Source organism: Myotis myotis, unplaced genomic scaffold, assembly GCF_014108235.1.
Source record: "Myotis myotis isolate mMyoMyo1 unplaced genomic scaffold, mMyoMyo1.p scaffold_m19_p_29, whole genome shotgun sequence".
NCBI classification, from domain to species: domain Eukaryota; kingdom Metazoa; phylum Chordata; class Mammalia; order Chiroptera; family Vespertilionidae; genus Myotis; species Myotis myotis.
The window spans coordinates 1072385-1087715 of record NW_023416334.1 but is presented as its reverse complement, the minus strand read 5'-3'; the positions used below and the strand labels follow the sequence as shown (position 1 = coordinate 1087715).

At 61.8% G+C, this 15331-nt stretch overlaps 1 protein-coding gene across 2 annotated transcripts in view; it reads right to left on the bottom strand.

Annotated features, from left to right (window-relative positions):
• Positions 1 to 15331, bottom strand: part of RAI1 (retinoic acid induced 1) — a 118371-nt gene that overhangs the window by 15175 nt on the left and 87865 nt on the right. The window lies entirely within an intron of this gene.

The window sequence follows — 15331 nt, the reverse complement described above, 5'->3', positions numbered from 1 at the left end:
ATGTGACAGGTAGGGAAACAGTGCATGGCCCAGAGTGAGCGAGTGCACGCCCGTGTGTGTGTGTGTGTGTGTGTGTGTGTGTGTGTGTGTGTGTGTGTGTGAAGCAGCCCAGGCCCTCCTGACAGGCCCCTTTGGCCTCCACAGGGTCAGGGCCAGGTCACACCAAGCCAAGAGCCCATCTGTTTGTGATTTTAGGGGCTGGGGCCCTGGCGGGGCCTAGCCGACCCCAAAGCAGGATTCCGGGTCAGGAAATGACGCTGGGGTGAAGGCCCTCTGGGCAGAGCAACTGGATTCAGAAAACAGACCAGCCGTCAGCGTCCAGGCTGCAGGTCTCCCATCTGACTGGAGGCCTGGTCACCTCAGAAGGCCCTTCGCAGAGGGAGGAGCACGGTACACCCCAGGCTGGGGAGCCCAGGGGCTCAGGATTTACCCACAACCAGGGTTGGGGTGTGGAGGTGGGGAGGGGACAGGAAGACCCTGACCCAGCTCGGCCTGCACACCCTAGTCTCCAGGAAAGCGTGGGGACTTCCATGGCCAGCACTGATGAGGGTGGCCTGCGTGGGCGGCAGGGTTCTAGGAGAAACCAGAGGAAGCACAGAGCACAGGGAAGGGAGACATGCAGGTGGGAGAAGGGGAAGATGTGGAGTGAGGGGAGGGGCTGCCCCAAGAGGCCCCGCTCACCCCTCCTCTTCTCCAGGACCCCACCTAGGCCCCGTCCTCATTCACTGTGGGGGCTGGCCCAGCGAGCCCAGGGCAGCCAGACAGCCCCCGGAGCCCGCCTCCGGGGCCCTCGCCGGCAGCTGGCGCTGGCTCAGTGCTGACGATCCCGGCTGCAGAGGGGACCCGCGTCCTGTGGCGAGCTCCTGCCCACCAGGCCCGGCAAAGCCAGACGCCCTCTGGCCTCCCGATTTATCTCAGGCCCCCGACAATGCGAGATGTTCCTGCCCTCCTGCCACTGCACTCCCATCTCTGGCGCTTGGATCAAACATCACAGGCGGTGCCTGCTGCCACACGCCAGCCCCGAGGAGCTGGGGCAGAGTTCAGTTCTGGCCTGGAGGCTCCTGACAGGTGGGCAGCCCTGTACCTCCTGACCCAATGGCTGTAGGAGGCCCACCCAGGTGGCCCCCTCCGTCCCGGGCAGGCACCCTGGCTGCCTCCCCACAGCGGGGCCAGCAGGTGGAAGCCACCCCTGCAGCCCCAGCGCTGCCCTCGCCACCCCCACGCTGTGCTATGAGCCCAGATGCGCAAAGCCAAGCCCATTCTGAAGGCTGCGCCTTGTATATCTGCACAGATTCTATTTCAGCTTTTATTAGTCCCAGATTGCTCTCATTTCCTGCTGTGTCCTGTGGATATCATTAACATTTCTGCAGCTTTTATTTTTTTCACATTCTCCAAAATGCATTACCCAGAAACATTATTTACAAAGAGAAAGTGCTACGACCAGTGTCCAACCCTCCCCCGCTCCCATCAGCCCAGCTGCTGCGTCTTTTCATTCAGCCGCGCTGCACTGCGGGCGGGTCCCCAGTCCACGCGAGCAGCTGGATGCGGTGAGAGCATCTATCTCTGAGCAAAGACAGTTCAATTAAAATGCGAAAGCCCAGCGCCTGATGGAGAAGCAGCCGAAATGCTCACCCCAACACCCACCTCCAACCCCAGATGCAGGGCGGGGCAGGGACACGGGAACAAAGGCCTGGCATCAAAGGCTCGGCTCAGAGACAGCCGGCTCTGCCAGGAGAGAATGGGCTCTGCGTCTTTAAGGGCTGCCACGTGCTCTGTTATTAATCGTTACGATTAGGATGACTTTTCGAGAACACTAGGAAAAGACAAGGAAAGAGGCAGGCACAGGGGGCTGCTTCCCAGGAGGGGGCAGAGCAGGGCAGACTGGGGGTTTGACCTCTGTGGGTCCAGCTGGAGGGAGACAGGGTGGGGGTCAGGGGAGCACACCCCTAACAGCCTCCCAGGTCTCCTGGTCCAGCCCGGCTCCCCCACCTGCCTCTTCTTCCAGACACTAGGCCAAGCCTTGTCGCTGAAGGAGGAAGGAAGAGGAAGTCAGCCGTGCATTAGGCACATTTGCACTCGCATGACAACTCCCAACTCCCGGGCACTGGTCTTCCCAGGCCTCTGGCGGGGGGGCAGGCCCGCTTGGGGCGTGCCCTGGAGGCTGGCTCAGGGTCCAGCCCTTGCCTCCAAGGCCACAGGAGTCCCCTCATAGCTCCCCCAGCCCCTGACAGCCATCACCAGGGGGGAGAGAGAGCTGGGCGTGAACAGACCCTCCCACGGTGCAAGGCCAGTGGTCCTCAGCCCTCAGGGGCCTTTGGCAGCTGCTGGCCTCAGCAGTCCCTTCAGGCAAAGACCCCAACCCCGCCCTCCCCCAAAGGTGCTGTAGGGTGAAGGGCACCCCTGGCTGTGGGTGCCCCAGTGAGTACTGACTGCTCTGCCTTTTACAGGAAGGGGTGAGATGGGGAGGAGAGGCCTGCGTACGGGTGGCCCCAGGGGAGCCTCTGCGACCTGCAGCCCAAGCCCTGTCCAGAGCGAGGGTGGTGCCCTCACCGGGCCCCCACAAGAATCCCCACGTTAGCCCTGGCCGGGCTGACCCAGTGGGTAGAACGCGGGCCTTGATTCCAGACAAGGGCACAAGCTGGGGTTGCGGGCTCAATCCCCAGTGTGGGGTGTGCAGGAGGCAGCCAATCAATGATTCTCTCTCATCATTGATGTTTCTATCTCCATTTCTCTCTCTGAAATCAATAAAAATATTTCTTTAATTAAAAAAAATTTCAATTTTAGAGGAGGCACCTCGGAGCGTGACAGAGGGGGGTGTGCAGGGAGCGGCACCGGGTGCTCACATTCCCAGGACGCCAGCCAGGTCAGGGCCCACTTTTCCTCAAGGAGCCAGACCCACCTGAGGGAGGTCCACTTACGGGCAACAGTGGCGATGGCCGCCTGCTGTCACCATGGCAGCCTCAGAGAGGTCACTGGGCCCACAGCCTCTCCAGACCCCGCAGCTGCTGGGCCCCCCGGGTGGGGCGCAGCCAGGAGTCTGGCTGAAGGTTTTCCTGAGACACAGGGATAGTGGGAGACAGAAAAGGGACAGACAGACAGAGAGAGGAAAGAGGGGGAGAAGGACAGAGAGTGGGAGGAGGAGGGAAAAGGGAGTGGGGGGGCCATTGTGCTCCTCTGCGTCCTCATTTGTAGCTGCAGGAAAAATATTTTTAAACCCAACCCATTCAAGCCTGGGAACGGGAAGGGGAAAGTCCCCGAAGTCAGGAAGCTGGGGTGTCCAAGGAGGAGCTGAGGGGCCACTCGTGGCAGGTGATGGACGCTAATAAGAGACCTCCATTAAAACGGTAAATCACTCGCCGGGTTGACTGCTGATCTGTGAGGTCTATTTTGAATCCTAAAGGCCTGGCTTGAATTGGGGAAAGAGAGGAGCTTTCAAGGACCCACAAGACAAACAGCCCAGTACCCACAGGTCTCTGGGACAGGGAGGGTCTTTGGGCCAGCGGCTAGTGATGAGGTGGGGACCAGAGCCAGCTAGGGAGCCCTGCATGGGGCAGAGGAAGGCGTCCCAGAGAACAAGGAAGCCCCCACCCCGAAGTATGGCCTCCTGAGACCGCCCCTCACGTGGCACACGCCTCTCCGCATTCATGCGCCCGTGGTCCCAGCACGGGAGGCAGGTGTGAGGGCCTGGATACGGAGGCAAGCACTGGGGTGAGTGGGAGGGGAAGCAGGCAGACCACCCAGCCCCCCTCCAGATGCCCAGGTGAGGGAGCCCAGGCAGGCGGGCGTCTCTGGAGGGAGCCTGAACAGGAGTAGGGGCTTCTGGGCTCTACAGATGGTGGGAAGCCCTCCTGGGAGCCTGCCGATGGCATCTCTGCAAGGACCAGAGGCGGAGGCAGCAGGCACCCACGGGGCCCCCTGAATGAGGCCCTCCCTCAGGCCCCACCCACCAAGGACCCCTCCTGGTCCTTCGATGCTCACCTGGGCACTGCTTGCCGGGTGATGCTGTGCTGGTTCAGAAGCACCCCGTCCTGTTAGAAAACCACCGCCCGCTCCCAGGAGGGCCAGTGACTGGAAGCTCCCTCAGCCCAGGCCGTGTCCGGCCCCTCCACGGTGGCTCTCTGGGATACAGGGGCCAACACGCCCAAGACTTGAGCCACTTAAGCCAGAGGCGTCCACAGTCTGGGTGAGGGGCAGCTGGCCAACGGGGCTTCCCTGCTGTGAAGTGCTGGGGGCGGGGCTTGGGGGGAGCAAGAAGAAATTCCCAAAGCAGCTGTGTTGGCATCCAAGGCCTCTCAGGGGGCAGAGAGGGGTGTGTCGGGGAGAACTCACCTGCTGTCAGCTCAGACTTATCAGGCTCTTGTGGACATAATTGTTTTTAGATTTTTATTCAACAAAGAACATCAGCACTTCTCCCTGTCTGTCAAACTGAGGGAAATACTAAAGGTGGTGGGGCCGACTGCTGGGATGCAGACACTCAGGCTGGGGGCTCTGGGCCCCAGGCCAGCAAGATCAAGAGGCTGACTCAGGGGCTCAAGGGGACCCACGGAGGGGGTCCCAGGCTGCCCTCTTCTGATCCCTCCCCCACACTTCCAGGTCCGGGCCTTGCAGGCGACTGCACAGTGTGGTTGAGCTAGGATCTGTCTGCTGGTTAGGAGAGGAGGCAGAGGCGAGGAGCGGCCAGCCTCTCACCCGGGTCTTGTCCTCCTCACCCCATGTGCCCAGAGAGCAGGACTTCCCTTGGGAAGTGGAAGCACCAAGGCACCAAGCCTATGGCTTGTCTGGCTGCTGACTGACTTGGTGGCCTTGGGCCAGCATTTTTATCGCCGAGTCTCAGGGTCTTTGCACCTGCTGCCTCCTCTGCTGGAACACTGTTCTCGGCAGGGCTCCTCCCAGAGCCGGCACTGGCCTCACCCTCTCAGGTGGCCCCCCCCAAGCAGCCTGGAAACGGCACCCCGGCAGCTCCTCCACCCCCGTGCTCAGCTCCTGCGATAAGTCACGTGGTCCGCACTGGTCTCTCCTCATGATAACGAAGATTCTGTGAGAGGAGGGTGTTTTGGTTTGTTCACAGCTATACCTCCATTTCCCATAACAATAAATATCCGTTAAATAATGTGTAAAGTGTCGTATTGGCCTATGAAAGTGTCCGGAGCGAGCGGCCAGGGGGCGGGACGGAGCCCATTTGGGTGGGGACGGGAATCTGTGGCCACAGCCCCTCACTCATCCAACGAAGGACACGCTCCCTCCAGCCGGGTGATGTGCTGACGTGAAGTGGGCGGGTGAACGGAGCAGCCCCACTCACCCCCAGTGAGCTGCTGCCTTATGGGAAGGAAGGCCCAGGTGCCAGACTTGAATTTTTCCCTTTAAAACGCCAGAAATCAGGATTTTATAAAAAGATAAATCTCTTTTTAAAAAATGTTATCAACCAAGTAAAAAATTTAACACGCCAGATTTCAAGAAAAGCTGGCTGTGCTGTATCTGATCACAAGCTCCCAGGTGTTGCCCGCTGATGGAACTGACACAGAACTTTCCATGGTTGTGGGCAGGAATCTCGACATGTAAGTGCGCAGGCCCTTGGGAGGCACTCGATGAGAAGGCATGAGAGCAGAACGGGAGAGGCCCTGAGTCCAGCACAGACTGCGGGGTGGAGCAGCAGGTGAGTGCTGCAGGCCGGGAGGCAGGGCTGGCCGTGCAGCTGGCCAGTGGCAGGGAAGAGCTGGGCAGCCTGGAGAAGGAGGGGCAGAGAAGTGAGAGGCACCTGGATGAGGCCCTAGCGCCCACCACCTTGCTGGCCCCTGCAGGGCTCCTTGGTGGCGCTCATCGCAGCAGTAACTGCATAAGGAATGGTATGATGACAGGTGTGCGTGTGCCTCCTTCCCCAGAGTGCAGCCTGAGGAGGGCGGGGCTCCATCTGCGGGGTCCCGAGCTCTGCGCCCAGACATTGGCCCAAATAGGTGCCTGTTTCATACTGCCTACTGCCCGGATGGTCGGGCAGATGGGACGCGTGGTCAGCTCCTGGCTGGGTTCATCACTTAACCCTCATCACAGTCTAAAGGATGCCACCCAGAGAAAGGGCTGATGATGCCAGGCCTGGAGGCATGAATCAACTGTAGCCAATCAGCTTACGGTCGGCCCTCTACAGCCCCTGGGTCATCATCCCTCCGGCGCCTGTGCCCACTCACCTGTCCAGTTCACTTCTGCTCGGCTTACAGTCTGCTGGGGGGTTTGGGGAGGAGCAGCTGGGTGCTGAGGGTGCAGCGGGAAAAGCACATGGCCCTGCCCTCCTGAGGCAGACAGACACACAGACAGCTGCTCGGTGGGACACCAGGAGGCCATGGGATTGGGGAGAGTAGGCAGTCCGGGGAAGCCGGGAGAAGGGGAACTGCCTGATCTGAGGAAGCCACTGTGTGCAGAGCAAATTCTAAGACCAGCCTCCCCTCACCTGCAGGGAATGAATGAAGGCCTAGAGAGGGCGACCTGCCGGAGGCCAGCAGGCTGAGACCCTCCAGCTCCTCCCCCGTGCTCTTCTGTCCGACAGGGAGCGCTGAGCTGGAGGCCAGAAAGGGTGGTGGGGAGGTCCTCCCTGGGCCCCGCTTCCCAGAGGAGCCGGGAAGAGCCCCCCCTCCCAGCCTGGCGGGGCGGGGGTGCTTCCAGGCGGACACCCCCCTGCAGCAGCCTGACAGCCCGAGAGGCACAGCACGCCAGACTCTTCCGTTCCAACTGCGGGAGGAGCCAGGGGAATTGGCGTCGCCTCCCTCCCGGTCCCGGGGGAGGAAGCCTCCGGTCAGGCCGCCACAGTGTCAAATCCTCTCGCTGCCTAATTGTGAGACAGCGGCATTTAAAGAAACGCTTTTCTGGCCGCCCGCCACACCGCAAACTGCTCGGAATAATTTTATTATTAAGGAGAGAGAAGAAGGGAGGAGGTTGGAAGAGGGAGAGAGAAGGGAGAGGGAGGAAATGGCTGCGTCCAAGTCCGCGGGGGAGGGTTCTGCTCAGTGTGGAGCCGGCCCGCGCTCCAGTTGGCAGCTGACTCCGCTCACTGCGCACTCAGTCTCCACTCGGGGTGACGGGGACGGAGCGGCTCGGGCCTGACAACTGAGGGTGCGCAACGAGGCCACGAACCCTCCCGCCCCGGTCGACACCACGGCCTCCTTGGAAGGTGGGCGCGGGCCACCCGGCGCCCCCGCGAAGGCCATTCGGGGGCCGGGGCCCGCAAGCCCCACCCCAGGCGTGCGCGGCACCGGGGCTCCCAGGCGTGCGCGGCACCGGGGCTCCCAGGCGCGCCCCGGCGCGGGCAGGGTTAACGCGGCGCCGCGAGTGCTGGAGCCCGGCGAGGGCCAGGCCCGGGAGGGGGAAGCCGCGCGGGGCGTGGGGTTGTTTGCGGCCTCGCCGCCCCCCGCGACAGATGCTGCCGCCGTGTAAGACAAAGGCAGCGCGCCCGCCGCCGCGGAGAACCGCCGCAGGACTCCCTCGGGGGCAGGTAAAATTTCACCTTCTATTTGTGTCCCCCGCGCCGCCCCGCCCGCCCCTCCCGCCCTCCTGTTTCCCAGCCTCCGCTCCAATCCCGAAAGCGCCACCGAAGACGTCGCGCCGCCTCCTCCGCAGCCCAACCCGCTGACCCCAGCAAGGTCACGGCGACCTCGGGCTCCGCCGGCAGCGCGCCCGACTGCCTCCTGGGGCGCCCCGCGTCCGCGATCCAAGGTAATTGGAGGCGCCGGAGAGGAAGGGGGAGCCGCGCTCGCCACCAGGCGGAGGCGCCGCCGGCCGCTGCGCCCCGCCCCCCAGCCGCGCGGTGACCCCGCCCCCGCCCCGTCATTCATCTCCCCGATTCCGCTGTCGCCGCCCTCGGAAGCCAGCCGAGTGCAGCAGCTGTTCCTTGCACACTCCACTTGACCAAAGATGATGATAAATGAGGCCCCGGCTGCCTCGGGGACGCGGCGGCGGCCGCGAGGGGCGCGCACAGCCCGCAGCCCCCTCCCCGCGCCCTGGGAAGGGTGAGGACGCACAGGACAGAGGCCGAGAAGCAAAACCGAAGGCCCGCAGCCCTTCCCTCCCGGCGCTCTGCGCGGCCCCAGCACCCGGCGGCGAGGAGCCGGGCGGAGGGGCGCCCCGAACGTGGGGGCCAGGCGCAGATCTGGTTTTGGGGCGGGCGCCGCAGCCCCTCCCTCTCCGCCCTTCCCCTAATGCCTCGGTCCCCGCAGCGCCCTGGCCCCCACCCTCAGAGCCTCAAACCTATTAACGCTCGTAAATAATAAATAATGACACGCTTCCCTCCAACCGCGCGAGGTTGCAGGCGGGGGCCGCTGCCAGCTGCGCCCCGTCCTGGGGAGGGGACGCCCTCGCTGGGTGCAGGGGGCTTGGGCGGGCGGCGCAGCACACGTGCCGCCGCGGCGCGCAGGCGGGCACCCCGCCCCGCGGAGGAGGGGGAATCCCGCTCTGCCCTCCCCAACGCCACCTCCCCTGGAGTCCTCTGGCACCGAACGAGGCGAGAGCGCGCGCGAGCTCCCCAGCCCGAGAGGATTATTTTTAATCTGCCCCCCTCTCCATAGCTGCCTCTCCCGCTTGTGCGCCCGCCCGCCCGCCCGCCCGCCCCACCAGCCAAGGCCGCGGGCTCCTCACCTCGCTCGGTGGCTCCGGACTCTGAGCACCTCCCCCGGCCCGTGGCCCCCGCCCCTGCGCGGGCATCGCGCGGCTAAATCTCAGCCCGGAAAGGGCCGATTAGGAGCCGCGTGCCTTTCTGCGAAATATTGGAACCGAGTGGTTGGGGGCGGGGAGCAGAGCGCTGTGGTCCCCTCGCCTCCCTTCCCGCTCGCATGGCTGCGAGAGGCGGCTCTGGCTCTAGCTCCGCACACGGGGGCTGCCGGCCCTGGGCGCCGAGAAGCCCTCTGGTTCCTGGTCTTTTCTCTTCTACGCCCACCCTTCAGTCATCACCGAAGCTGGAGCTTCTACCACAAGGACCCTCAGGCGGCGCCACCAAGTGGGGCGCTGCCTCCCCCACCTCCAGCCTCCTCCCTAAGCTGCTCCAAACAAACAGCATTTGAACAGCAGCGGCTGGCACACCAGCTCGAAGGCCAACACCGCCCGCGCCGCGCCAGGGCGCACGGGGAGGCCTCTCCCCCGCTTCTTCCTTCTTTGCCCACCTTCGACCCTCCCTCCCAGCCCCTTCCCCTTCAGGCCCCGCAGCTCAGGCTCCGCCCCCTTCCTCAGGGGAATGAGACAGCAGGAAGTTCATGTCCACTCCCTTTACCCTGCTCGCCAAAGGCCACCCACCCAAACCCCAGCCCGTCCTCCCCAAGGAGGGCCAGCAGAACCCCTGCAGGCTTTGACTCAATCAGTCGCTTGACATTTTCCAGACTCTGTTACGTGCCCGATGCTGGCGACCCACAGCCTGGCCCCTAAGCACCTCCCTCCTGAACGAGGTGGGGTGAGAGACACCCACTGCGAAAGGGGGATGGAGGAAGTGCGGGCTGCGAAGGAAGGAAAAAGGCATTCCAGCCGCAAAGGGCTGCCTGGCTCAGTGGCAGGAAAGAACACAACCTTCTTGGGAACCTAGATTTCTCTCCCCAGCTTAGCTGCAGGGGTGGGAAGGGGGGGAGGGCCCCCCCAGGCCTCTGGCCTGGATTGTCAGAGGCAAGAAGCCTGATGGGTTGGGGGCAGGAGTGAGGCATGTGGAATACAGATGTGAGAACAGCAGCTGCACTGGGCTTGCCTGATGACACCCTTGGGCCACCTGCTGGGCCCAGCAGCTCTGAAGGCAAGGTGGGTCAGGAGAGAGGGGGAGAGAGGGCCCCTGAGCACATAGGCGGGCTGGTCGGTTCTCAGGGGGCTCCAACCCCCAGCCAGCCCACACACCAGCCTGGGGCCTCCCTCGGATCTAGAAAGTTCTCAGTAACCCTCAGACTGTGGGTATAACAGCAGCGGCAGCAGCAGCAGCAGCAGCAGCGTCAGCATACTGTCTGGTCCTCTCCTGCAGCCAAGGTGCCTTGATAGATTTTATTTCTAATCCTCAAACTGCCCTTCTAGGAGGTGACGTCACCTCTCATCCCAGACCTGGAACAGTGCCACAGTGGGAAGGGGCCGCTCTGGGCCCTGTGCGTAGGGCCTCAAGCTCGTTTGCTCTTTCAGCAGCTGGGCATCAGGGAGGTGCCTGGGGCTTGAGGGAGGCAGGTAGAGGACAGTGAGGTTCTGGTTTGCTCCTTCGGAAATTTAAGAAAACTGGTTGGGGGGCAGGGGGTTTGGTGTGGTGGGGAGCTGGAGAGAGGCTTCACGGCCACACTCCCCACCTGCATCCTCTTGCAGATCTAGTTGCCTGAGGCCCCTCTCCTGCCCCCAGGAGCATCCCAGCCAGAGGCTGGCTCCTGGGTCGCAGGCAGGCACGGTGTGAAGCCACACAGGCCCATTCGCCATCTGCAGCCCAAGTGGGAGCCCCCCAGCCAGGCACCACCCCCTTCCAAATGTGCAGCTGTTCTGATGACGAAATTACAAGCCATGTACATTGAGCAGCTTTGGGTGGGTATAGACCTCCTCCCCCCACACAGACTGAGACGGCCACTATTCTGGGAAGGGTTCTCCGTCTCAGCTGCGTTCAGGGGGGGAGGACCCTTGTCCCTGAGCAGCTAGGACCTCGTCCTCCTGGCTCCCTCGCCCACCCGCTGCGGGGAAGGCCTGCCCCCGGCTCTCCTGGGTGGGGGTGGTCTCTGCCAGCCCCCCAGACATGCAGCCTGGTGCCCAGAAGCACTAACCCTTGGGGAAAGCGAACCACTGGCAGCTGTTCCAGAGGCGGCAGCGGGGAGCCTTGGGTTTCGGCTGCCGCCTCCCCGTGGCGGGTTGCTCAGAGCAGTGCAGTGTGCAGGTGCTTCAGAGCACAGGTGGGGGCGTGCGTCCGTCCGGCTGTCTGACCCAGGTGACGGGTCCTGCTAGCATCCCGTGCAGTGGTGTTTGTCCCCAGCTAAAGGCTGTTAGCTCTTCCCAGGCCCATCTCCAACTGCACCAAACCTCCAGAAGCTCCTCCCCCCTTCCCAGCTTCCAGTCACTCCACATCTGAGGGAGCCTCTCCAGCTGCATGCGGACGCCGCCTGCCCCCAGGGCTCCCTTGCTCTGGACAGGTGCAGGGTGTCCCCTCCTGGCTGGTGCCATGGTGCTGGCAGGAGAGTGGCAGGCCTGTGGGACCAGGAGCTCTAGAGATGTCAGATCGACCACGGCCAGGCCGGCCAGTTGTGAGGACTGACAGGTGCTGGTTGTCGCGAGACATGAGACATGAGGGGAAGCTCATTTGCCCCCTGCCGCACCCTGTCTGTAAGTGCCGAAAGCCATGAAGCCACACAGCTCTGGGTTCAAATCCCGGCTCTGCACACTATTGCTTCACCTCTCTGAGCGTCATGTTGTTCCTCAGCCAAAACCTGCTGATTACCACCAGGCTGACAGGTTATCCTGAGCCGGAGTGAGGCGCTGCGTGGCACCTGGTGGAGGCTCAGTGAAGGCAGTGCCTTCCGGCGCTCCAGTGGGGGTTGGTGGCGAGGACCCAGTCTTGTTCTCTGCCTCCCAGGGCCAGCAGGTGTCTGGGACAGAGCAGGTCTTCCGGAGGGCTTCAGAAGGGACATGACACCCCAGAGTGGGCTGCCGGGACTGAAGGTATGGCCCCTCTCCCGCGGCGGGCGTGACTTGCCCACTGGAGTCAGTGTTGCTCACAGCTAGTGCGCACGTGTTAGTGCGGGGCAGGCTCTGCTGTGGAGTCAGGCCTGGGGTTCTGCAATCTGAAAAGCTCCCGGGGAAGGCGACACTGCTGGCCTGTGGGTCACTACGGGCCGCGAGATCTCAACCATCCGGCCCTCGGGCCCCTGCGTCCTGGGGCCTGGGCTCAGCATCCTTCACAGCTGGTCGTGTGGGGCCTGGGACTCTGCATTCGGCACAGCTTCCTGGCAGCATCACTCTGGGAAGCTTGTAGTCACATCATGTCCATGCCTCCTGGTTCTGTGTCCCCATCAGGAGAGTGGGAAGCTGGGAAACAATGATCCCACGCTTTCCTTGCTGGTTCCCCATCCCTTCTCCCCTTCCCTGACCCCTTTAGAAGGTGTCACACCTCTGACCCAGGCTCCGGTCCTGGGGGACAAGGCTTACCCAAACTAAATGAGTAGCAGCCAGTTCGCACTCGCCGTAGGTGCCAGGCACTGTCCTTGTAAGCGTTTTGCATCTACAAATCTCCTCCTTGTGACAGCCGTGGGGCAGGCTGCGTTAGCGCCCTTGATTTATGGCGAAGAGACCTGCAGCAGTGCCGAGCCCCGTCATGGGTCAGGGTGCGGGGCGAAGGGCCAGACTCCGGCGCTCCCTGGCCTGGCCCCTAAGCGTGCGGCCTTGGAGGATTTCCTTTGGGGAAATGACCCATTTGATTTTTCTGGGCATAGACCGGGTACGGATACGCATCCTGCATCTACTGGGCTCGGCTGGTCCAGTTGGGGATGTGGGGGTACACCGGTAAATCTCTTCAGAGAGTTTTTGGCCATGTGGACCCCCCAAAACTACAGATGCCTCTACCCAGCAGGCCTGCTCCCAGCCAGATGCAGACGCCGGCACAGGGCGATGAACTGCGGCTGCGATGAAGCAGAAACCAGGTGTCCCCGACGGCCACTGAGAGGCGGAGGGAGTGCGTGCGGGGGTCCCTCACAGTGAAGTGCTGGTGAGGGAGGCAGGGCTTCGGGCATCACCGGGTGCACCCTCGAGGTGGGTGAGGACACAATGTAGAAAGTGTGCAGAGGCCCCACTGTGTAAAAGAGGAGGGACCTTGATCTTTTTTGAATCATGACCACCTGACACCTGGTAAAGGTTTTGACACTTCGATGGACAAATGGTTGAAGAAGGAGGCTGTTTCCGGCTCCCTCTGGCACAGCCACCGGACAGCTGTCTGGCTCTAGGCCAGGGGGCTGTTTATTCCCGGGTAAGGAGGGAGGAGTCCCAGATGCCGAGAGGAGTCAACCCACCTTCATCCTGCATGGGACAACGGGCAGGACAGGAGCCATCCCCCCATTTCACAGGTGAGGAAACTGAGGCCCCACCCCACATCGGCTGTGGCCTCAGTCCCGGTGCACAGTCTTGGGAGACACACAAGCCAGGACCGGCTCGAGCCCTAAGCTGTCTGGTCAGCCGTTGCCACCAGGGCTGTTGCCAACCACAGCCCCAGCGCTCAGGGCCTGCTTTTGCTCTTCCATGTCACCGCCCTCTTTGTTAGCACGCTTCCCTGTAGTCATCGGAACAAAGGCCACCCTTATGCAGTTTAACAGCAGAGGCCACCCTGGGCCTCCTCGGGCCTGGGGCTCGGGCTGTAAGGGCGCGGGTGATAGTACAGGAATATCTGGGGCCAAACCCTTGCTGGACACCCCCAAACGGTGGTGCCTGGGCAGGTGACCCCAGCATCCATGCCCCAGTTTCCTTATCTGTGAAAGGAGTGAGAGTCTGTCCGTCAGAGGGGGTGGAAGGATTAGATGAGATCATGGACAGAGTCGTCCAAGCAATGCCTGGCAGAGAAAGACCAATGAGTGAGCTGCTGGTCTTAAAAAGTAAATATACCTTTTTATAACACAGAGAAAGTTCAGGAAAATCCTTGTCCTGGTCCTAGCTGGCCGTGGAGGTGGGGCCAGGAAGGTGGGGCTCCTTGGAGTGGCAGGAACCTGGCTCTGGCCTCCTGCCCCGGCTATCCTGGCCCCGAGGCCCAGCGGGCAGTGGCCAGAGCAGGCCCAAGCGCCTGTGTTCCCGAACTGGCACGTCGGTGGGACAGACTTGGCCAGCTGGCAGGAGGCCCCTGCGGCCCCAGGCCCGTGGAAAGAGGCTCAGAAAGGCACCTGTGTCCACCCTGTCTCATGCTGGCTCTTCCAGACCAGAGCTCATGGGTCTTTGGAAAGAACATCCAGTACCCGAGGCCCTGCCACGGACGTGCTGTGTGACCTCCGGTGCGTCACCCCCTCGCCGGGAGAGTGGTCAGTATCCCCCTCACAGGGCTGACCAGAGAACCAGTGAGAAAATGGACATAAGCACCCTGTGTCGTCATCACGCTCACAGCCACGCCTCACACTCCGCTCTGTGAGGGAGCCGCTCCCTTCTGCCTGCAGGGAAGCCTGGGACAGGTACGCAAGGAAAGGCCTCATGCTGTTGTTGTTGTTATTATTATTATTATCCACGGCTGTGGGGCCAGGCCTGGGATTTGGAAGCTTCACACTCAGTTCTGGAGGCAACTTTGGCCAAAGCAGGAAGGCCCAGGGGGAGCACTGTGTTGGGGTTGAGGGCGACCCTCATGGCAGGCATTAGCAGTGGTTCTCAACCTTCTGGCCCTTTAAATACAGTTCCTCATGTTGTGACCCAACCATAAAATTGTTTTCGTTGCTACTTCATAACTGTCATGTTGCTACTGTTATGAATCGTCATGTAAATATCTGAGATGCAGGATGGTCTTAGGCTACCCCTGTGAAAGTGTCGTTCGACCGCCAAAGGGGTCGCGACCCACAGGTTGAGAACCGCTGCATTAGGACATCAGTCACTCTTAGGCCATATCTCCTGGGTCCCTCTGTGTCTGGGCATCCAGAGTGCCTCCTGCCCTGCCTCATCTTAATCCCGAGGAACGGCAGGAACAATGAGCACCCCACTGTGCAGACGGCACAGCCAGGCCTGCAGGCCAGGGGTTCTTGGTGAGCAGCAGCATCTGGGATGAAGTCTGTTCCTTGGGGCAGGGGTCCTGGGCACAAGCAAGAACGGGGGCATCAGCCCGCCAGGGGCTCAGCTGGTGGAGCACTCTCCTGTGCACCAAAAGGTTGCGGGTTCGATTCTCAGTCAGGGCACATACCTAGGTTGCAGGTTTGAGGTGCAACCGATCAATGTTTCTCTCACATTGATGTCTCTCTCCCCCCCCCTCCCTTCCTCTCTCTCTTAAAATCAATAAGAACAGCCCTAACTGGTTTGGCTCAGTGGATAGAGCGTCAGCCTGCGGACTCAAGGGTCCCAGGTTCGATTCCGGTCAAGGGCATGTACCTTGGTTGCAGGCACATCCCCAGTGGGGGGTGTGCAGGAGGCAGCTGATCAATGTTTCTCTATCATCGATGTTTCTAACTCTCTATCCCTCTCCCTTCCCCTCTGTAAAAAATCAATAAAATATATATTTTTAAAAAATCAATAAGAACATATCTTTGGGTGGAGATTTTTAAAATGATGGGCATCAGTGTTCTCCTGGAGATAGGGAACTTTGGGGACTGCGGAACTCGGGGAACATGTGTGTTGTCCCAGACTATGTCTGTCCTTGGAGCACCTGACCCCCCGGCCTCCACCTTCACTCAGCTCACTCTGAACCTCCTTA